This window comes from Mirounga angustirostris, unplaced genomic scaffold (genome assembly GCF_029215605.1).
Source record: "Mirounga angustirostris isolate CCGP_5_RB_7025 unplaced genomic scaffold, mMirAng1.0.hap1 SCAF_5, whole genome shotgun sequence".
Taxonomy (NCBI): domain Eukaryota; kingdom Metazoa; phylum Chordata; class Mammalia; order Carnivora; family Phocidae; genus Mirounga; species Mirounga angustirostris.
In genome coordinates, this window is record NW_026991713.1 from 55,186,199 (window position 1) to 55,211,347 (window position 25,149).

At 36.6% G+C, this 25,149-nt stretch overlaps 1 protein-coding gene across 8 annotated transcripts in view; it reads right to left on the bottom strand.

Annotated features, from left to right (window-relative positions):
- Positions 1 to 25,149, bottom strand: part of SLC16A7 (solute carrier family 16 member 7) — a 174,482-nt gene that overhangs the window by 91,521 nt on the left and 57,812 nt on the right. For 3 of the 8 annotated variants that reach the window (XM_064590976.1, XM_064590975.1, XM_064590974.1), the window contains exon 1: positions 24,285 to 24,715. The exons of the other annotated variants lie outside the window; for them this stretch is intronic. The gene's annotated coding sequence lies outside the window, so the exon portion shown is untranslated. Of the gene's footprint in view, positions 1 to 24,284; positions 24,716 to 25,149 lie in introns of those variants that run through there. 8 annotated transcript variants of the gene reach the window in all.

Genomic DNA, 25,149 nt, shown 5'->3' on the forward strand with positions numbered 1-25,149 from the left:
CAAGGAGATGTTGAAAAAGAAAAACAAAGCTGGGGGCATCACGTTGCCCGATTTCAAGCTATACTACAAAGCAGTGATCACCAAGACAGCATGGTACTGGCACAAAAACAGACATACAGACCAATGGAACAGAATAGAGAACCCAGATATGGACCCTCAACTCTATGGTCAAATAATCTTCAACAAAGCAGGAAAAAACATGCAATGGAAAAAAGACAGTCTCTTCAATAAATGGTGCTGGGAAAATTGGACAGCCACATGCAGAAGAATGAAACTCGACCATTCTCTAACACCATTCACAAAGATAAACTCAAAAGTGGATGAAAGACCTCAATGTGAGACAGGAATCCATCCAAATCCTAGAAGAGAACATAGGCAGTAACCTCTTTGACATCAGCCACAGTAACTTCTTTCAAGATACATCTCCAAAAGCTAGTGAAACAGAAGCAAAAATGAACTTTTGGGACTTCATCAAGATAAAAAGCTTCTGCACAGCAAAGGAAACAGTCAACAAAACAAAGAGGCAACCCACAGAATGGGAGAAGATATTTGCAAATGACACTACAGATAAAGGGCTGGTATCCAAGATTTATAAAGAACTTCTCAAGCTCAACACCCAAAAAACAAATAATCAAGTCAAAAAGTGGGCAGAAGAAATGAATAGACACTTCTCTGAAGAAGACATACAAATGGCTAACAGACACATGAAAAAATGTTCATCATCATTAGCCATCAGGGAAATCCAAATCAAAACCACAGAGATACCACCTTACACCAGTTAGAATGGCAAAAATGGACAGGGAAAGAAACAACAAATGTTGGAGAGGTTGTGGAGAAAGGGGAATCCTCTTACATTGTTGGTGGGAATGCAAGTTGGTACAGCCACTTTGGAAAACAGTGTGGAGGTTCCTCAAAAAATTAAAAATAGAGCTACCCTATGACTCAGCAATTGCACTACTGGGTATTTACCCCAAAGACACAGATGTAGTGAAAAGAAGGGCCATATGCACCCCAATGTTCATAGCAGCAATGTCCACAATAGCCAAACTGGAAAGCGCCGAGATGCCCTTCAACAGATGAATGGATAAAGAAGATGTGGTCCATAGATACAATGGAATATTACTCAGCCATCAGAAAAGATGAATACCCAACTTTTACATCAACATGGATGGGACTGGAGGAGATTATGCTAAGTGAAATAAGTCAAGCAGAGAAAGTCAATTATCATATGGTTTCACTTATTTGTGGAACATAAGGAATAACATGGAGGACATTAAGAGAAGGAAGGGAAAAATGGGCGGGGGGAATTGGAGGGACAGATGAACCATGAGAGACTATGGACCTGAGAAACACAGGGTTTAGAGGGGAGGGGGGAGGGGGGATTGGTTAGCCCGGTGATGGGTATTAAGGAGGGCACGTACTGCATGGAGCACTGGGTGTTATACGAAAACAATGGATCATGGATCACTACATCAAAAACTAATGATGTATTGTATGGTGACTAACATAACATAATAAAATTAAAAACTACAAAAAAAAAGAAAGTTATAAATATAAACAAGATAATTACATTTGATACCTTACATAAAGAAAATAAACAGGGTATTATGATAGAAATTCATTATCCGGGGTGGGGTAAACAAAAAAAGAGTCTGCAAATAAAGTAGCCAGGGAAAGGAAAATGTGGAGGAAATTTTGTTTCACTTACTTCTAAAAAGCAGAAGCTGAGGAACCTTCTTCCTGACTTCTCAATTCAAAACATAATAACAATCAAGATAAGTCATCCTCAGTCTAAGAGAAATAAGACTAGATATAATCCCTATGAAGTTCAAAGTTGTTTTTCAAATCTGGTTAATCATTATCTGGAAAACATTATATTGGAAAATGCCCCTCATTTCCTGTGACACTCAGCCCCAGGGCTCTTGTAAGCTCTAAGGATCCATTCAGTTGCTCCCTGCTTCATTCTTTCTTGGTTATGGGTCACAGGGACTCAGCCTGTTTTGTTTTTTGTTTGTTTGTTTTTTACAATCCACAGTGTTTTCATTTTTTTAGTTTTAAAGATTTTTAAAAAATTTTATTATGTTATGTTAATCACCATACATTATTACATCATTAGTTTTTCATGTAGTGTTCCATGATTCATTGTTTGCATATAACACCCAGTGCTCCATTCAATACGTGCCCTCTTTAATACCCATCACCAGGCTAACACATCCCCCCACCCCCTACTCTGAGAAAAAAACTGAGGGTTCAGCCTGTTCTCTAATCTTCTTGTCTGTTGCCTCTCTGTCCTCTCTAAGAGTTCTACTCTTGCAGTTTGACTGCAAAGTGGGATAATCTCCCTAAACCTTTTTTTTTCTTGATGGTCCTAACATTAGGCAGAAAACTCCTTTCTTTTTTCGGGTTATTATGAATCATCCTTGTGGAGAAACACATGGGGATAGTAAAAATGATAAACATGGCTAAGTTCTACAGCTTACAGAGCATTAACTGTGCTGGTCTTCAACTACTGATCTTGCCTTTCTCTGAGATAATTAAAGTAGAAATGAATTTCTATCTCGAGTTCTTATTCCTGAAAATAAGGAATAAGCCTCTTCCTTCATTCTAATTCTGCCCTTATAATAAAATCAAGATAGAACGTTGTGTTTTCATATGTTCTTATTTCCAGTGTTCATTCATCCATTCACTCACTTAACATTACTGGTATCTCATTTTATGCCAGACATTAAAAATATAAAGATGACTAACACACAAAATATTGTCTCTGACCTATGAAATAACTCAGTATAGGAGGTAAATTATGAAGTAGATGATTACAACACAGTATGATAAACATCATTACATGGATAAATTCGGATTTCTATGGAGAAAGACGAGGAAAACTGAGACTTTATGGTGATAAGTTAAGGAACTATCTCAAGAGCAGCTGAAGTCACAATGACCTGGGTGAGCTGAGTCTTGAAATTTGAATGGGATCCACTCCTGGGATAGACTGAGCAGGGTGGGATTGGAAGTGTTAACAGATGATAAGAAAATATACCAGTTGGTATGTCCCAGAAATAAGAGACAGCATAACATCATGATGCTGTTAGAGAGAAATGAGGTGAAAGGACATATAGTCTATTCATCTTAGAATTTTGAAATTTACATTCTGCTTTTTGAGCAAGGGAATGATTTGGTTAGCTTGCATTTTAGAAAATAATCCTAGAGACTAGTATCCAAAATCTATAAAGAACTTATCAAACTCAACACCCAAAGAACATATGATCCAATCAAGAAATGGGCAGAAGACATGAACAGACATTTTTCCAAAGAAGACATCCAAATGGCCAACAGACACATGAAAAAGTGCTCAACATCACTCAGCATCAGGGAAATCCAAATCAAAACCTCAATGAGATACCACCTCACACCAGTCAGAATGGCTAAAATTAACAAATCAGGAAACGAGAGATGTTGGCGAGGATGCAGAGAAAGGGGAATCCTCCTACACTGTTGGTGGGAATGCAAGCTGGTGCAGCCACTCTGGAAAACAGTATGGAGGTTCCTCAAAAAGTTGAAAATAGAGCTATCCTACGACTCAGCAATTGCACTACTGGGTATTTACCCCAAAGATACAAATGTAGTGATCTGAAGGGGTAGTGCACCCCAATGTTTATAGCAGCAATGTCCACAATAGCCAAACTATGGAAAGAGCCAAGATGTCCATCAATATGGACATGAATGGATAAAGAAGATGTGGTATAGATATACAATGGAATATTATGTAGCCATCAAAAAAAAAAAAAAAAAGAAATCTTGCCATTTGCAATGACGTGGATGGAACTAGAGGGTATTATGCTAAGCGAAATAAGTCAATCAGAGAAAGACATGTATCATATGATCTCACTGATATGAGGAATTCTTAATCTCAGGAAACAAACTGAGGGTTGCTGGAGTGGAGGGGGGTGAAAGGGATGGGGTGGCTGGGTGATAGACATTGGGGAGTGTATGTGCTATGGTGAGCACTGTGAATTGTGTAAGACTGTTGAATCACAGACCTGTACCTCCAAAACAAATAATACATTATATGTTTAAAAAAAAAGAAAAAGATAGTAGGAAGGGAAAAATGAAGGGGGGGAAATCAGAGGGGGGAGATGAACCATGAGAGACTATGGACTCTAAGAAACAAACTGAGGGTTCTAGAGGGGAGGGGGTTAGGGGGATGGGTTAGCCTGGTGATGGGTATTAAAGAGGGCACATATTGAATGGAGCACTGGGTGTTATATGCAAACAATGAATCATGGAACACTACATCAAAAACTAATGATGTAATGTATGGTGATTAACATTATATAATAAAGTAAAATTTTAAAAAAATAACCCTGAGATAGGGTAGAGAAGAAGATGGTTAAAGAGATGGTTTAACAAAATAGTTAAATTCTATTGCAATAATCTGGAGAAGACATGAGAAAGCAGTAGCCATGGAGATAGGAGGGCAAATTTATTAAAAATAACAATGGATATACAATATAAAACAGGTAAATTATGACATCAAAGACATAAAATGTGAGAAGGGAAGTAAAGGGTAGAGTTCTTATATGCAATTGAAGTTAAGTTGTTGTCATCATAAAACAGACCATTGTATCTATAAAATGTTTTATGTTAGCCTGATGGTAACCACAGAGCAAAACCTACAGAAGATACACAAAAGATAAAAAGAAGGAAATTACAGCATACCACTAAGAAAAATCACCAATTTATAAAAGAAGACAGCAAAAAAAAGGAAAAAAATAAGGGAGCTACAGAATAGTTAAAAACAGTAAGATGACATTAGTAAGTCCTCACTTATCAATAATTATTTTAAATGTATAGATTAAATTCTTAGTCAAAAGTCATGGAGTGACCAAATTGGAAAAAAAAAAAAAAAAAGACCCAACTATATGCTACCTATAAGAGACTCACTCCAGTTTTAAGGATACACATAGGCTCAGAGTGAAGGGATGGAAAAAGATTTCCATACAAATGGGAATCAAAAGAAATTGGGGTGCTATGTTTATAGCACTCAAAACAGACTTTGTCAAGAATTCTAAGCAGAGACAAAAAAAGTTATTATATAATGATAAAAGGCTCAATTCATCAAGCGGATATAACAACTATAAATATATATGAAGCCCAAAATGGAGCACCTAACTGTAGTAAGCAAATTCTAACAAAACTGAAGAGAAGAAAAAGACAACAATACAATAATATTAGAGGATTTAAATACCCAACTTTCAACAATGGATAGATCATCCTGACAGAAATCAATCAGGAAACACTGTACTTGAAATATACTTTAGTCCAAATAGACCAAACAGCATATATAGAGCATTCCATCCAACAGCAACAGAATGCACATTCCACAGAACATTCTCTAGGGTAGATCATAAATTAGGTCACAAAAGAAGTACTAGCAAATTTAAGGCTTAAATCATTCCAAGTATCTTTTCGACCATAATGGAATTAAACTAGAAATCAATAACTGAAAAAAACTGGAAAGTTCACCAATATGTGGAAATTAAACAATATACTCCTGAATAACCAGTGAGTCAAAAAAGAAATCAAAAATTATCTTGAAACAAAAGCAAATGGAAACATAACATGGCAAAACTTATGGGAAGTAACAAAAGTAATTCTAAGAGGGAAGTTTATAGTGATAAACATTTACATTGAGAGAAAAGAAAGATCTCAAATAAACTAACTTTGAATCTCAAGAAACTAAAAGAACAAAATAAGCCCAAACTTAGCATAAGGAAAGAAATAACAAAGATTAAAGCAGAAATAAGTGAAACAGAGACCAGAAAAAATTAGAAAAGATCAATGAAACTAAGAGCTGGTTTATTTGAAAAGATAAAATTGACAAATCTTTGGCTAGACTAAGATAGGAAAAAGCACATTCAAATAAATTAGATCAGAAATTAAAGAGGAGACATTACCATTGATACCATGGAAATACAAAGGATCATAAGAGACCACTATGAAAAATTATATGCCAAAAAATTGAATAACTTAGAAGAAACAGATGCATTCCCAGAAACATACAACCTCCTAAGACTGAATCTTGAGGAAACAGAAAATATGAACAGACTAATAACAAGTACGGTGATTGAATCAGTAATCAAAAACCTCCCAACAAAGAAAAGCCCAGGACCAAATTTATTGAGTGGTAAATTCTAACAAATATTTAAAAAAGAATTAATGCTGATCCTTCCCAAATGCTTCCAAAATGTTGGAAAAAATATCAGGATGGCTAAAATGAAAAACACAAGGAACAAGTTTTAGGAGGATGTGAAGAATGCATGGGTTCCTCATGCACTGTCGGTGGGAATGCAAACTGGTGCAGCCACTGTGGAAAACAGTATGGGAGTTCCTCAAAAAATTAAAAATAGAATCACCATATGATCCAGTAATTCCACTGCTGGGTATTTACCCAAAGAAAACAAACAAACAAACAAACAAAAAACAATAATTCAAAAGATATATGCACCCTTATGTTTATTGCAGCATTATTTACAATAGCCAAGATATAGATGGCCTATTTTTTAAAAAAAAATTTATTTATTTATTTGACAGAGAGAGACACAGTGAGAGAGGGAACACAATCAGAGGGAGTGGGAGAGGGAGAAGCAGGCTCCCCACCGAGCAGGGAGCCCAATGCGGGGCTCGATCCCAGGACCCTGGGATCATTACCTGAGCCGAAGGCAGGCACTTAACGACTGAGCCACCCAGGCGCCCCTAGACGGCCTATTTTTAACAAGACAAGAGATAACAAGTGTTAGCAAAGATGTAGAGAAAAGAGAACCCTGATGCACTGCGGGTAGGAATATAAATTAGTAAAGCTACTATGGGAAAGAGCAAGGAAATTCCTCAAAAACTAAAAAGAGAATTATCATAAGATTCAGCAGTACCAATTCTGGGTATATATCCAAAGGAAATAAAATCACTATATCAAGGAGATATCTGCACCCCCATGTTCATTGCAGCATTATTCACAATAGCCAAGACATGAAAACATATTAATGTCTGCTGATGGTTGAATGGATAAAGAAAATGTGAGATATACATATACAATATATATATGTATACACACACACACACACACACACTATGGAATACTGCCATTTATGACATGGATGGACTTTGAGGGCATTATGCTAAGTGAAATAAATCAGACAGAAAAAGAAATACTGTATGATCTCACATATGCAGAATCTAAAAACATTGAACTCATAGAAACAGAGAGTAGAATGGTGGCTGCTAAGGATTGAGGGGTGAGGGATTGGGGAGATGTTAAATAAGAGTACTAACATCCAGTGATAAGATGATTAAGTTCTGGGGATCTAATATATATAGTACAGTGACTATAGTTAACAAAACCTCATTATATACTTCAGAGTTACTAGGAGAATAGATCTTAAATATTCTCACCACAAAATAAAAATGGTAATTATATAAGGTGATGGAAGTGTAAACTACCCCTATTGTGGTAATCATTTTACCATATATAAATGTATTAAATCAACACATTGTACATCTTTCATTTACACAATATCTCAATAAAGCTGAGAAAAACACACACAAAAGCAGTGGATCAATACAAAGTTTAGAATAACAGCTACCTCTGGGGTGCCTGAGTGGCTCAGTGGATTAAAAATTTAAGCATCTGACTCTTGATTTTGTCTCAGGTCATGATCTCAGGATCGTGAGACTGAGTCCTGACTCAGGCTCTATGTTGGGTATGGAGTCTGCTTAAGATTCTCTCTTTCTCTCCCTCTCCTTTTCCCCTTCCCCCTTACTCTTTCTCTCTCTCTCTTAAAAAAAAGAAAAAAAAAACTGTTTAGAACAACAGTTATTTCCTTTGGGAGCAGGTTGGGGATGAAACAGGAGAGGAATAAAGTCATTTCAAGGGATGTTTCTAGTAAATTCTTAAGTTGAATGGTAGGTTTCTGGATATTCATTATATTAATATGCATTCTAATTTATGTATATATTACTTAAAACCTTTTGTATTTATCAAATATGTTCATGTGATAAAGAAAATACATAATAATAGTAATGTTATTTTATCTTCTTGGTAGATAAAAATACTGTAGGAAGGAATTATATATTATTTTCTCTCCCTCCATTTCCTGCATTTTGTTTCCTTTTCAAGGTGATATACTTTAATTCTTTAAAAAAATAATTTTATAACATTATAATAGTTGAAAGTACTACTGAGAAGAAAGAGAAAAGTTATTTCTTAGTTTTCTGTTTTCCAAAAATTATAAGCTCAGTTAGTGAAGGCTGTACCTAATTGTGTATGATTGTTTTTCAAGTACATTTGCTGTGCTCGAATAGATAATTGTAACAAAAATCCAATAATTAGTAAATGGATTTTTATATAAATATGAGGTTTACTGTTAGGTACAAATTAAAAAAAAAAATCAGGAGCTACTTGACATCAAAAAAGAAAAGAGCAGGACCACATCAGTATACTTAAAAACACACTGCAACTATACTTTTTTAAAAATAAGGTTTTAATTTAAAATGATTAGTTTATTCAAAAGGCACATGTCCTCAATATAAAAGAAATTGAATTTTTTCACCCAATTAGTGAAAGCACATAGTCAAAATACCAAAAAATGAGGTAAATTGTTTTTTACGTAGAAGTATAATAAATCAGAAGCAAATTCTGTCAAATGTTAGTCATTGAGAACATCAATCCGTACAATGACTGCTGTCAACTTCAGGTTTGAGGCTTAATCATTTCAGAAGCAAGAAAGCCATGAGTCATATTTTACCCAGGAGACACTTGAGAACACATATTCATGCTGTTACTCTCATAAATTTCTTGACAATTTGCCTCAAGGTCAATTGGCAATGAAATAATAGAAATTTTAAATTTTGAACAGATTATGTGAAGGTGGATTTAATGAATACGTAGCCTGTATTGTCATTTGGTCTCATGTATATATCCATCGGAAAGTATGAGACAACCTGCAAAACTAGTAAAACATGTAACAGCCCTGAAGTACACTTCATAAGCGTGCGCATGACATATAAGCCCTGAATGATATCAGGATATCTGACTCCAGATCATTTTTTCTAAAGGGTTAGCTTTTGGAGTTTTTAAAAAATGTTTTATATCCAAAGAAGCATAATTCATTAATTTATGATACCTACATAAATTTTATTATATTATGCATTATATTTATTTAAAGACCATAATGTAAAAATGGTAATAATGCAAAATTGGCTAGAAGCTATTCCCCTCCCAGTATCTACCTTTCTAAATCGTTCCCTTTCATGTTTACTCTGGGCTTGGCCATGTGACTTATGGTGCGTGTATTAGTCTGTGTGGGCCATCCTAACAGAATACCATAAACTGGGTGGCTTAAACAGCAAAAAGTAATTTTTTCACACTTCTGGAGGCTGGAAGTCCAAGATCAGCATGTCATCACTACCCTATAAAGGAACCCAAGCTGGCCTGCTGCTACAAAGGATCATATGGCCTTGTTCCATCTTCGTTATTGTTGATCCAGACTATCTCAGTCATGAGTAAAATTACCTGAGAGCTGAGGATCAGTCTTACCACTCTCTGACACAATTATAATCACAGATTACCACCACTCTCCCCAACTCATTGGGCCTTTCAAATACTAACATTATTTCATATGTGACTTAGGCCCACATATTCTTCTCTGGACACTGTGATATTCATTAATGGTCACCTTAATCTGTTCTACCATCAGAGTTCTGCCAAAAGAAGCTGCCTTTATTCCAGCATTTAATTCACAAATATTTATCAAATAACTCCTACATGGAAAGAATTCAATAGACTAAAATTAGGGGCACAACAGTGGAGCAAGACGCAGCCCATGCATTCATACAGTATGTAATTCTTTGGGAGATAACAAGAAAAGGTGGAAAATTATAATACTCTGTGGCAGCTTTTCTCAGCTGCAATGGTCTGAACCAGCAAATACAGAAATGACTTGAGTGACTATTTCCTCAATTGTTCCAAGTATGTCACATAAACATTATGCACCTCAATGCAAAGGAGGTAAGTTAGTTCAATCCATTCTAAGATTTATGGCATTAAGTTGTAAATTTCTCATCAAACCCTAGTTGAGAAAAAAACAGTATATGGTAATAACCATTGTATTAGGAAGTACAATCAATCCAGCCTGAGGAGATTATAAATATATTTTGCTTTAATCTTTATTGAGGAACATGAATAGTTAAGTGAAAAGAATAATCCAAAAAGAATATTTTGGGGGTGCCTGGCTAGCTCAGTCAGTAGAGCATGCGACTCTTTTTTAAGATTTTATTTATTTATTTGACAGAGAGAAAGAGAGAGAGAGCACAAGCAGGGGGAGCAGGAGAGGGAGAAGCAGACTCCCTGCTGAGCAAGGAGCCTGGGATCATGACCTGGGCCAAAGGCAGACACTTAACAGACTGAGCCACTCAGGCGCCTCAGCATGTGACTCTTGATCTCAGAGTCATGCATTCAAGCCCCACACTGGGCGTGGAGCCTGTTCACAAAGAAAAAAGAATAAAGAAAAAAAAAAGAATATTTTGCACAGGTTCTTGGTAAAGAGATGCTAGTACACTTGGAGAACTAAAAGATAAAACTGACTTCCTCTTTCTGATAGTTAACCAGTGATGCCCCAGAAAATGTCACAGCAAAGTCCAAAAGAGACTAAAGTTACTTGGAAGAACTAATAGAATGAAAAACACAGTTGTATCTTTATAAAGTGTTTCCAATATTAAATTCAGTGTTATGATAAGAAATGGATGTTATGCTTTTTTTCATTGTTGCTGACGTCTTCCTAGCCTATATGAGACAGTTATTCACTATTTCCATGATTTTCACCTATGCTAAGGAGAAAAAAAGAGTCTTAATTAAATATTAATATAAAATGTTTTATTGCTGAAAAATACAAAGGACTACCAGTAGACAAAAACAAAAACAAATACAAAAAATAAACATATTCACCAGTAACTTGTCTAGTCTATAAGTAACAGTGCATCCCTTTACTGAATTAGGTTTAATTTTGTTTCACATGCTGGGATTCTTATCTTCAATATTTATTCTGTCTATGTTGATGACATGGTCTTACCAGGATATTTCAGAAGTATCCTCAAGAAACAACTGAATCCATTTGCCAATTACTGTTGGAAAGAACAGCTTAGTATTAATTATGCCAAACCTAACTCATCATTTTTGGTAGATGTTCTTCTACAATGAGATATAAAATGCTAAAAATTCTATCCAACAGGTTAGCTTCATTATACGTGGGAGTGTTATGTAGCAAAATCATCCTGACATGCTTATTACACTGCTCAAAATTCTAAGTTTTATAAGAGCCTTGTAAGTTATTTTATGGACACTTCTTGCCTACAAAAGTCAGAGTCAACTCTTTTATGCTTTAGAGTACAGAATTCTGCAGCTTTATTAAAGCTTTGGTTCAAATAGCTGACTAGATCCAAAACTGTATTTGAATTAAAGTCATTGGACTACTATAAAAGTACTCTTACAGAACCATATTGGTATGGAGATGGCACATCCTTCTTCTAGGTAAGAATACAAGCAAGGCTCTGATTTTTATATAATAATGTCATTTTTGCAACCCACACAATTAGAATATAAAGCGAGTCTATCTTATTGCAACAGGTGATACAGAATGGCCAACCACTTCAGTCTTTATTGTTTGCTATTCAACTTTAGTCAAAAGTCAGCTAACAGATCAAGATATTTCTGTAGGGTTGCTGGAAGGGAGGTGTTCTGGAGGGATGGCTTAAATAGGTGATGGGGTTAAGGAAGGCATCTGTGGGTATTAAGGAGGGCACGTACTGCATGTAGCACTGGGTATTGTACGAAAACAATGAATCGTGGATCACTGCATCAAAAACTGGTGATGTATTGTATAGTGACTAACATAACATAATAAAATTAAATTTAAAAAAAAAGAAAAAGGAAGGCACCTGTGATGAGCACTAGGTGTTGTATGTAAGTGATGAATCACGAAGTTCTACTACTGAAACTAATATTACACGATATGTTAACTAACTGGAATTAAAATTAAAACCTTAAAAAGAAAAAAAAAAGGTATTTACTTAAATTTGCATTTGGATATAAGCCCTCTGCTGCAAGCACATGATGATGAAAAATAAAATCTGAAAAGAGAAAGCCAAAGTTAATAACTAAACCTAATGATAATAATCATAATAATAATAGCAACAACAGTAAAAATCTCCACTGACCAGAAGCACACTGTGGTGAAACATGAGTCTCCTGGAATCTGGAGCCAGAAGCAGTCAATGAAGCAAAAGTTTATGTTCTGTATAATAGAGAGGAGGACTTGAACAAGTGTTTCATGCAAGATCAGGGATGAGAGAATCACCCACTGATATAAGCCAGGAGCCAGTCTAGGCTTGTCTTCCATTCCCTTAATTCCTCCTGAATGGAGGAAGAAAAAGTAAAACTGTTGCCCCTCAACCACCTGGGATAATATTTTTTTTTACACTGGAGCCAATGGGTCACAGGCAGAACTTTGCAACAAAAATTAAATGAAGCTATTCCATGGCTTACATCTAGATTTCTATAGATTTCACACAAGCACAGAATGTGGAACAGTGAGAACTCTCCCACACGTTGAAAACTGCTTGTTGAAGCTGTGCAAATCTTATAATCATCAATTTCTCTCCTATGTACACATGTTTGTGCACAAGAAGACAGGTAAAAAATGTTTATAGCTACATGAAAATAAGAGTTTTAAAAAATTGATAACAATTTAACTGTATATCAATAAAAGAATAGATAACTAAAGTATGTATATTCTTGTTAAAATGTCTATACTACCCAAAGCAATCTATACATTTAATGCAATCCTTATCAAAATACCAATAGCATTTTTCATAGAACTAGAACAAACAGTCTTAAAATTTGTATGGAACAACAAAAAACTCCAAATAGCCATAACAATCTTGAAAAAGAAAAGCAAAGCTGTAGGCAACATAATTCCAAACTTGAAGTTATATTACAAAGCTGTACTAACCAAGACAGTATGGTACTGGCACAAAAACAGACACATAGATCAATGGAACAAAATAGAAAACTCAGAAATGGACCCACAACTATATGGCCAACTAATCTTCAACAAAGCAGTAAAGAACATCCAATGGAAAAAAGACAGTCTCTTCAATAAATGGTGGTGGGAAAACTGGACATCAACATGCAGAAGAATGAAACTGGACCACTTTCTTACATCATACACAAAAATGAATTCAAAATGGATGAAAATTTAATTGTGAACCAGGAAATCATCAAAATCCTAGAGGAGAACACAGGCAGAAACCTCTTTGACATTGGCCATAGCAACTTCCTACTAGGCACGTTTCTGGAGGCAAGGGAAACAAAAGCAAAAATAAACTATTGGGACTTCATCAAGATAAAAAGCTTCTGCAGAGCAAAGGAAACAATCAACACAACTAAAAGGCAACCTAATGAATGGCAGAAGACATTGGCAAATGACATATCTGATAAAGGGTTAGTATTCAAAATCTATAAAGAACTTATCAAACTGAACACCCCAAAAAATAAATAATCCAGTTTAAAAATGGGCAGAAGACATAAATACATATTTTTCCAAAGAAAACACAGATGGCTAACAGAAACATGAAATGATGCTCATCATCACTTGGCATCAGGGAAATACAAATCAAAACTACAATGAGATATCACCTCACACCTGTCAGAATGGCTAAAATTAACAGCACAGGAAACAACAGATATTGGCCAGGATGTGGAGAAAGGGGCACCCTTTGCACTGTTGGTGGGAATGCAAACTGGTGCAGCCACTCTGGAAAACAGTATGAAAGTTCCTCAAAAAGTTAAAAATAGAGCTACCTAGGATGCAGCAATTGCACTACTAGGTATTTACCCAAAGGATACAAAAACACTAATTCAAAGGTACACATGTACCCCAACGTTTATAGCGTTATTATCAACAACAGCCAAATTATGGAAACAGCCCAAGTGCCCATGACTGATGAATGGATAAAGAAGAGGTGGTACACATACACAATGGAATATTACTCAGCCATAAAAAAAAAGAATGAAATCTTGCCATTTGCAACAACATGAATGGAACTAGAGAGTATTATACCAAGTGATATAAGTCAGAGTAAGACAAATACCATATGTTTTCACTCATATGTGGAATTTAAGAAACAAAACAGATGAACATAAGGGGGGAAAAAAAGAGAGAGGGAAACCAGGAAACAGACTCTTAACTACAGAGAACAAGCTGATGGTTACAGGAGGGGAGATGGGTAGGGGAAGGGTTAAATGGGTGATGGGGATTAAGGAAGGCACTTGGAATGAGCACTTGGTGTTGTATGTAAGTGATGAATCACTAACTTCTACACCTGAAACTAATATTACACTGTATATTAACTAACTGGATTTTAAATAAAAACTTGAAAAAAATGATAAACAGAAAAAAATGTTTGAGTGGCTCCAATAAAGCATATGGCAAAGGATTAATCTAGTATGATGCCAATATATGAAGTCTGATAACTCATAAAACTTTATAAAATATTATATATGGACACATATATATAGTATATAGTATAGTACTATAATATAGTATATACTATTAGTACTTAAGTAACTAAGACAACATTTAATTAGTCTATCAATAAATATATTATGTATATACTATGTGCTTGGCACCATTCTAGGCACTGGGTATAAGCAACAATAAAAGAGACTAAAATTCCTGCCCTTACAGAGCTTATATTCCAGTAGAAAGAGAGGAGGAATCAGAGAAGTAACAAATAAATGAGATGTGAAGCTTTCCCTATGATGACTACTCTGGAATACAATGAAACCCAAAAGGGAAATGTGGAGAGCTGAGGGTAGGGTGCTGCAATTGTAAACCTCATAGTCAGAAAATGCCTCACAGAGAAAGCCTTACTAAGAAAGAGACTTGTAAGCAAAGATGTAAGAAGGTGTGAGTACGAGAAAAAAAATTGTCTGGAGGAAGAACACATGCAAAGGTCCTGAGGCTGCAGTGTGCCTGACAAGTTCAACATGAAACAGATGTAGAGGCATACTGTAAATTATACACAGCTATACAAAGAATAGTTATGATGTAAAGTTATTTTAACAGAAGTATCAGGATAGGTGGGAGAGAGAAAAATGCACTATACATGGATTCAGGTCTCCAAGAACTTCAAAGCAGCCTATATCACTCTGAGAATAAGCAATAAAAGAAGGAATGAAGGCTGAAGAGGCAAAAGATAAAAAGTGGAAATACTAGTTTCCCTAGAAAATTTCCAAATCCCCAGTCAACTTTTATCGGGGTTGGGGGGGTGGGGGGCAGACAAGAACAAAACACTTTGCAAAAAAAAAAAGTACTTCCTTTCTCCTATACTCCCTACCTGTGATGGTTAATTTTATTTATCAACTTGGCTAGGCCATGGTGTCAGTTGTTTGGTCAAACAATAGTCTAGATAACTGCTGTGAAGGTATTTTGTAGATGTAATTAACATTTATAACCAATTGACTTTAAGTGAAGAAAAGTACCCTTCACAACATGGGTGGCCCTCATCCAATCAGCTGAAGGCCTTAAGAGCAAAAACTGAAGTTTCCCAAAGAAGAAAGAATTCTGCAGCTAGTTATCAAACCATTCTGAACACCTACGAACTCAACAGGAGAGGGGCAGAAGGTATACTGGAGCAATTTTAGCAGAGAACTTCCCTAATTTGGGGAAAGAAACAGGCATCAAAATCCAGGAGGCACAGAGAAGCCCTCTCAAAATCAATAAAAATAGGTCAACACCCTGACATCTAATAGTAAAACTTACGAGTCTCATAGACAAAGAGAAAATCCTGAAAGCAGCTCGGGAGAAGAGATATGTAACCTACAATGGTAGAAACATTAGATTGGCAACAGATCTATCCACAAAGACCTGGCAGCTCAGAAAGGACTGGCATGATATATTCAGAACACTAAATGAGAAAAATATGCAGCCAAGAATACTATATCCAGCTAGGCTGTTACTGAAAATACAAGGAGAGATAAAAAGCTTCCAGGACAAACAAAAACTAAAAGAATTTGCAAACACGAAACCAGTCCTACAAGAAATACTGAAAGGGGTCCTCTAAGCAAAGACAGAGCCTAAAAGTAACATAGACCAGAAAGGAAGAGAGACAATATACAGTAACAGTCACCTTACAGGCAATATAATGGCACTAAATTCATATCTTTCAATAGTTACCCTGAATATAAATAGGCTAAATGCCCCCAATCAAAAGACACAGGATATCAGATTGGATAAAAAAACAAGACCCATCGATATGCTGTCTGCAAGAGACTCATTTTAGACCCAAAGACACCTCCAGATTCAAAGTGAGGGGTTGGAAAACCATTTACCATGCTAATGGACACCAAAAGAAAGCTGGGTGGCAATCTTTATATCAGACAAATTAGATTTTAAACCAAAGACTATACTAAGAGATGAGGAAGGACACTATATCCTACTTAAAGGGTCTATCCAAGAAGAAGATCTAACAATTGTAAATATCTATGTCCCTAACACAGGAGCAGCCAATTACATAAGCCAATTAATAACAAAATCAAAGAAACACATCGACAACAATACAATAACAGTGGGGGACTTTAACACCCCCCTCACTGAAATGGACAGATCATCTAAGCAAAAGATCAACAAGGAAATAAAGACTTTAAATGACACACTGGGCCAAATGGACTTCACAGATATATTCAGAACATTCCATCCCAAAGCAACAGAATACACATTCTTCTCTAGTGCCCATGGAACATTCTCCAGAATAGATCATATCCCACGTCACAAATCAGGTCTCAACTGGTACCAAAAGATTGGTATCATTCCCTGCATATTTTCAGACCACAATGCTTTGAAACTAGAACTCAATCACAAGAGGAAAGTCAGAAAGAACTCAAATACATGGAGGCTAAAGAGCATCCTACTAAACAATGAATGGGTCAACCAGGAAATTAAAGAAGAATTAAAAATATTCATGGAAACCAATGAAAATGAAAACACAACTGTTCAAAATCTTTGGGATGCAGCAAAGGCAGTCCTAAGAGGAAAGTATGTAGCAATACAAGCCTTTCTCAAGAAACAAGAAAGGTCTTAAATACACAACCTAACCGTACACACAAAGCAGCTGGAGAAAGAACAGCAAGTAAAGCCTAAACCCAGCAGGAGAAGAGAAATAGTAAAGATCAGAGCAGAAATCAATGAAATAGAAACCAAAAGAACAACAGAACAGAACAACAAAACTAGGAGCTGGTTCTCTGAAAGAATTAATAAGATTGATAGAGTCCTGGCCAGAATTACCAAAAAGAAAAGAGAAAGGACCCAAATAAATAAAATCATGAATGAAAGAGGAGAGATCACAACCAACACCAAAGAAATACAAACAATTGTAAGAATATATTATGAGCAACTATATGCCAACAAATTGGATAATCTGGAAGAAATAGATGCATTCCTAGAGATGTATCAACTACCAAAACTGAACCAGGAAGAAATAGAAAACCTGAACAGACCCATAACCACTAAGGATATTGAAGCAGTAATCAAAAATCTCCCAACAAACAAGAGCCCAGGGCCAGATGGCTTCCCAGGGGAATTCTACCAAACATTTCAAGAAGAATTAATACCTATTCTTCTGAAACTGTTTCAAAAAACAGAAATGGAAGGAAAACTTCCAAACTCATTTTATGAGGCCAGCATTACCTTGATCCCCAAATCAGACAAAGACCCCATCAAAAAGGAGAATTACAGACCAATATCCCTGATGAACATGGATGCAAAAATTCTCACCAAAATACTAGCCAATAGGATCCAACAGTATTACATTAAAAGGATTATTCAAAACGACCAAGTGGGATTTATCCCTGGGCTGCAACGTTGTTCAACATCCACAAATCAATCAGTGTGATACAATACATTAATAAAAGAAAGAATAAGAACCATATGATCCTCTCAATAGATGCAGAAAAAGCATTTGACAAAGTACAGCATTCTTTCTTGATCAAAACTCTTCAGAGTACAGGGATAGAGGGTACATACCTCAATATCATAAAAACAATCTATGAAAAACACACAGCAAATATCATTCTCAATGGGGAAAAACTGAGAGCTTTCCCCGTAAGGTCAGGAACATGGCAGGGATGTCCACTATCTCCACTGCTATTCAACATAGTATTAGAAGTCTTAGCCACAGCAATCAATCAGAGAACAAAAAGAAATAAAAGGCATCCGAATCAGCAAGGAAGAAGTCAGACTCTCACTCTTTGCAGATGATATGATACTTTATGTGGAAAACCCCAAAGACTCCACCCCAAAACTGCTAGAACTCATACAGGAATTCAGTAAAGTGGCAGGATATAAAATCAATGCACAGAAATCAGTGGCATTTATATACACCAACAAGACAGAAGAAAGAGAAATTAAGGAGTCAATCCTATTTACAATTGCACCCAAAATCATAAGATACCCAGGAATAAATCTAACCAAAGAGGCAAAGAATCCGTACTCAGAAAATTATAAAATACTCATGAAAGAAATTGAGGAAGACACAAAGACATGGAAAAACATTCCATGCTCATGGACTGGAAGAACAAATATTGTGAAGATGTCAATGCTACCTAGAGCAATCTACACATTTAATGCAATCCCTATCAAAATACCATCCACTTTTTTCAAAGAAATGGAACAAATAATCCTAAAATTTGTATGGAACCAGGAAAGACCCCGAATAGCCAGAGGAATGTTGAAAAAGAAAACCAAAGCTAGTGGCATCACAGTTCCGGACCTCAAGCTCTATTACAGAGCTGTTATCATCAAGACAGTATGGTAGTGGCACAAAAACGGACACATAGATCAATGGAACAGAATAGAGAGCCCAGAAATGGACCCACAAGTCTATGGTCAACTAATCTTCAACAAAGCAGGAAAGAATATCCAATGGAAAAAAGACAGTCTCTTCAACAATTGGTGCTGGGAAAACTGGACAGCCACATACAGAAGAATGAAACTGGACCATTTCCTTACACCACACACACAAATAGATTCAAAATGGATGAAAGACCTAAATGTGAGACAGGAGTCCATCAAAATCCTAGAGGAGAACACAGGCAGCAACCTCTTCGACCTTAGCCGCAGCAACTTCTTCCTAGAAACACTGCCAGAGGCAAGGGAAGCAAGGGCAAAAATGAACTATTGGGACTTCATCAAGATAAAAAGCTTTTGCACAGCAAAAGAAACAGTCCACAAAACCAAAAGACAATCGACAGAATGGGAGAAGATATTTGCAAATGACATATCAGATAAAGGGCTAGTATCCAAAATCTATAAAGAACTTCTTAAACTCAACACCCAAAGAACAAATGATCCAATCAAGAAATGGGCAGAAGACACGAACAGACATTTTTGCAAAGAAGACATCCAAAAGGCCAACAGACACATGAAAAAGTGCTCAACATCACTCAGCATCAGGGAAATCCAAATCAAAACGTCAATGAGATACCACCTCACACCAGTCAGAACGGCTAAAATTAACGAATCAGGAAACGACAAATGTTGGCGAGGATACGGAGAAAGGGGAACCCTCCTACACTGTTGATGGGAATGCAAGCCGGTGCAGCCACTCTGGTAAACAGTATGGAGGTTCCTCAAAAAGTTGAAAATAGAGCTACCATATGACCCAGCAATTGCACTACTGGGTATTTACCCCAAAGATACAAACGTAGTGATCCGAAAGGGTATGTGCACCCCAATGTTTATAGCAGCAATGTCCACAATAGCCAAACTATGGAAAGAGCCAAGATGTCCATCAACATGGACATGAATGGATAAAGAAGATGTGGTATAGATATACAATGGAATATTATGTAGCCATCAAAAAAAAAAGAAATCTTGCCATTTGCAACAATGTGGATGGAACTAGAGGGTATTATGTTAAGCGAAATAAGTCAATCAGAGAAAGACATGTATCATATGATCTCACTGATATGAGGAATTCTTAATCTCAGGAAATAAACTGAGGGTTGCTGGAGTGGAGGGGGGTGGGAGGGATGCGATGGCTGGGTGATAGACATTGGGGAGGGTATGTGCTATGGTGAGCGCTGTGAATTGTGTAAGACTGATGAATCACAGACCTGTACCTCTGAAATAAATAATATATTATATGTTAAAAAAAAAAGATAGTAGGAAGGGGAAAATGAAGGGGGGAATCGGAGGGGGAGACAAACATGAGAGACTATGGACTCTGAGAAACAAACTGAGGGTTCCAGAGGGGAGGGGGTTGGGGGGATGGGTTAGCCTGGTGATGGGTATTAAAGAGGGCATGTATTGAATGGAGCACTGAGTGATATACACAAATCATGGAACACTACATCAAAACTAATGATGTAATGTATGGTGATTAACATAACATAATAAAATTTAAAAAAAAATAAAAATAAAAATAAAAGAAGAAAGAATTCTGCCTCAAAACTGTAACATAGAAACCCTGCCTGAGTTGCTAGCCTGCTGACAGGCCCTATGAATTTTGGACTCAAGACTGAAACATCAACTCTTACATGAATTTCCAGCCTGCTAGCCTGCTCTGCAGATTTCAGACTTGCCAGCCCCTGTAATTGCATAAGCCAAGTCCTTAAAATTAATCTTTCAGTTTTGTTTTTCTGTAGAACCCTGACTGATACAGAGGACAGAGCATGGAGACACAGAGAATTGTTCTCAAGCCTTAAAACCTAATGGAACTTTTTCTGCTAAGATGCAAACTTGCTTTAGACCAGTGACCCTTTTTCCTTCCAATTTCCCCCTTTTTGAAGAGGAATATCTATTCTATATCTGTCCTGCTGTTTTATCTTGGAAGCAGATGACTCACTTTCTGGTCTTCACAGGTCCACAAATGGAGAGGAATTTTGCCCCTGAGGGCAAATACCCCAACCCTTTAACTGATTTAGATAGCATTTGGACTTAGAATTGACACTAGAATGGTTAAGACTGTGGAGGATATTAGGATTGGGTGGATGTATTTTTTACATGGGAAGGACATAACTTAGGGGAGGATCAGAAGTAGACTGCTATGGGTGGAACTGTGTCCCTCAAAAAAAAAAAAAAAAAATACATTTAAGTCCTAAGCTCCAATATCTCATTATGTGACCTTATTTGGAAATAGGGCCAATGCAGATATAGTTAAGATAAGGTTATGCTGGAGTACGGTGGACTCTTAATCCAGTGTGACAGGTATCCTTATAAGAAGATGGCCAGGTGGGCGCCTGGGTGGCTCAGTCGGTTAAGCGACTGCCTTCGGCTCAGGTCATGATCCTGGAGTCCCGGGATCGAGTCCCGCATCGGGCTCCCTGCTCGGCAGGGAGTCTGCTTCTCCCTCTGACCCTCCTCCCTCTCATGCTCTCTGTCTCTCTCTCTCTCAAATAAATAAATAAAATCTTTAAAAAAAAAAAAAAAAAAAAGATGGCCAGGTGGGGGCGCCTGGGTGGTTCAGTCGTTAAGCGTCTGCCTTCGGCTCAGGTCATGATCTCCAGGTCCTGGGATCGAGCCCCGCATCGGGCTCCCTGCTCAGCGGGGAGTCTGCTTCTCCCCCCCGCCCCGCCTCTCCCCACTGCTCCTACTCTCTCTCTCTCTCTGTATCTCTCTGTCTCAAATAAATAAATTAAAAAAAAAAAAAATTCTAAAAAAAAAAAAAAAAAAGAAGACGGCCAGGTGAAGACATAGCAACACAGACAGAATGCCATGTGAAGACAGAGGCATAGATTGGAATCATGCTGCCACAGCCTGGGGCTGTCAGTAGACAGAAGAGGAAAGGACAGGATCGATCCTTTCCTAGAGGCTTCCAAGAAAGCACAGAGGAGTGAAAGCTCTCATTTCAGACCTCAGGTCTCCAGAACTGAGAGAGAATAAATTTCTGTTGTTTTTAGCCACCTACTTTGTGGTACTTTGTTATGGCAGCCCTAGGCAGTGCTCAATAAGGATTTATAGTCTACCAGGTAAAGTTTTATATAAATTCATATGATTCTCATACTAAACAAGTGAAGGAACACTATTACTATTGTTATAACCCCCATTTATAACTCACTTAACAGAGGCTCTTACAGGTCATGTGATTTACCCATGATTTGCAAAACAACTTACCTGTGATGCTGAGGCTCTGAGCAGTTTTTCCAACACCTACGCTTTACAGCATTGAAAACATTGGTACTCTCTGTTTATCTTTTAGAGAGATCTGGTATGTGTGTGTGCGTGTGTGCATGTGCACATGCGTGCACTATCTATAGGTAACTGCCAAAGGGCCTTAGTGGATTTTTCAGCAATTCATGGGAGTACATCTGATAATGGGCTAAAGGAACAAAGACTGACTTTTTGATGGTAACTTGATTTGCATATTTCCAAAGGAAAACTGAGAAGGTGAATATCCAATGGACACAGTGAATGAGAACAGCACCTACATTTTAATATGTGCAAGCCTGGTTCTGAGTATCTAATAATAAAAGATGAAGAGAAAAGTCTACTAAAAACATGATAAGAAATCTATACATACTCCACTTTAAAAGAACCACTGTCTTCATTGACAGGGTCTCAAAACTTAATTTTTTAAATCAGCCTAAGTCAAATAATTGTTTTATCTCTGGATGGCATGCAGATCGCTTCAAAATTTAAATGAAGATAATTCATATTTATCTGCATATTTTTATTTTACTCATTTTTACATTTCTTTAATTAGTGAAACTACAGCCACTTAAACACTGTTATAAATTATGAACATGTAGGCATGGTTTCAGTGTGTATCAAACTGAGTATTGGCAACACTCTCTTCTCTAACCTTGAGAACTTAAATATACCTAAGCAAGTCCATACACAGAAAGAAGGATGAGACTACATGCACTATAATAAATGGACACACAAATTTTAGCAATGCCAAGGGTGAATCTGGAAAATATCACTAGAGAATTATACCTTAAATGCCAGTGCTTATTTAGCTACACCTCCAAATAAAAATGTATTAAGGCATAAATATGATTTCCCATTCAAAAACAGTAGGAACATGACTGATAAACCATTAATTGTATTGTCCCCCAGTAAATAGAGACTTTAGTTTTAGTCCCAGCTCTCCCAAAAGTTGTTACTTTCCCTCTCTGGACTCAGCTCTTCAAGGTTCCTGCTAGCTCCAAATTTCAACCCTAAGATCACTGACTGACATTTAATTGCAGTTCAAAAGAAATGTAAATGGAAAACTACCACAATAAAATTTAGCTTTTAATATTTATTCATCTTTATCACCTGAATCTCAATACAACCTGTAAAACAAGTTTTCTTGGCCTGGAATACTTGCTGAAATAAGATAACAATGGCCAGACACTCTAGAAAAAAAACAGGACTCTAAATAAATTCTTCTAATTTGTGCTCTAGTGGCTTAAGCAATATCTCTCTTTATCTTGGGAACTCAATGCAGAATATGATTACTCTGTAAATGTATAGAGTAAATAATTTTATTTTTAGAAAAGCTTTGAAAACTGTAAAATTTAGTAAGCAATGTCTTTAATTACATCTCAACTACACAGACAGCATCACCCGCAATGTAACTGTCAATAACTTCTTATCTTGCCATAACATAATCCCAAACATTTGAGGAACAAATTACCTAAGCCCCATAAAAAAATCAATTTTTTTACAATTTTTTCAGCAAAGTATACACACAGACATTTATAAAACACAATGATTTAAAATAAGAAAAATTAGATTATCCTTGACATTGTTATATAACATCAAATAAAAATGAAATTTTAGTGATTAAAGACTGTTATTTTCAAAATGTCAGTCATAAGCAAATTTTAAAATCTTCCTTACTAATGAAGACTTGGCAGGCTATATAATATACCATATTATTTTAAGTAATTATGATTAATACATCTTTCAGCCAAGAGGTTTAAGAATGACAAGTTAGTTTTAGAAAAACATTTAAAAATCCTGTTTTCCTAAAGCAAGCACAGAATACCTCATTAGCCTTAACTCCTTAAAACTCAAAAAGCAAAATCTTTAGAGAAGGGCTAGTCAACATTTATAGTTTTTCATTGTTCTTTCATTAAGCCTAGAACATGTAATTAGTTGATATTAAAGAAGTGAAAAAAAAATCCACATGTCTATAATCTAAAGAATAGCCTAACATGAGTACAATTTGTATAATTTAAAAGTTACCTGAATAGAGAACAGTTTTCCACTTTTCTCAGGGCTCAGAGCTGAGAACAGAGGCAACGGATCATTAACTTTTAGCCAGAAGCAAACGTGCACACATACCTCAAGAGACTCTGTGCTTTTCCCTTCCCTCTCTCTTCTCTCAAATAGGGGAAAGGTAGCCCTCTCTTTTCTTGAAGAACATGCTTTGACAGGCACAGTGAGTTCATACTTTTCACTGGGTAAAGTTAACTTGGCTTAAATTATATCCTGGGTCAAAGAAGGTAACCAAGTCTGTCAATTTGAACTGCTAAATTTAATCTTCTAATTCTTTTTCTCTGAGTTGATATCATGTAAAATACACATTTTCAAGTGTATTTACCACCATGTGATTTCATATTATGTCTGGAACACACTGCAAAAGTCCTATAATATATAAATTAATGTGCCAGTGAATCTTCACTGAGTCTAGGACTAGATAATTCAGTAAGGTATGAGCAATAATAAAGAGGCCAAGGTCAGGGGCATCTGGGTGGCTCAGTCAGTTAAGTGTCTACCTTCTGCTTAGGTCATGATCCTGGAGTCCTGGGATCAAGCCCTGGGAGCCCCGGATGGAGCCCTGTGGCAGGCTCACTGCTCAGCGGGAAGTCTGCTTGTCCCTCTCCCTCTACCCTCCCCCCTAGTCATCCCCCTCCCTGCTCATGCTCACTCATGTGTGAGCTCTCTCTCTCTCAAATAAATAAAATCTCTTAAAAAGGAGAGAGAGACCAAGGTCATGTGTTGAATTCCTCGAGGAGCAGTTACCTTCCTTTTGTTGCCTAATTATAAATCACACTATTTGACCAGCCATTCTGTAAATGCATCATGCCCTCTGTCAAGAAAGGGTGAC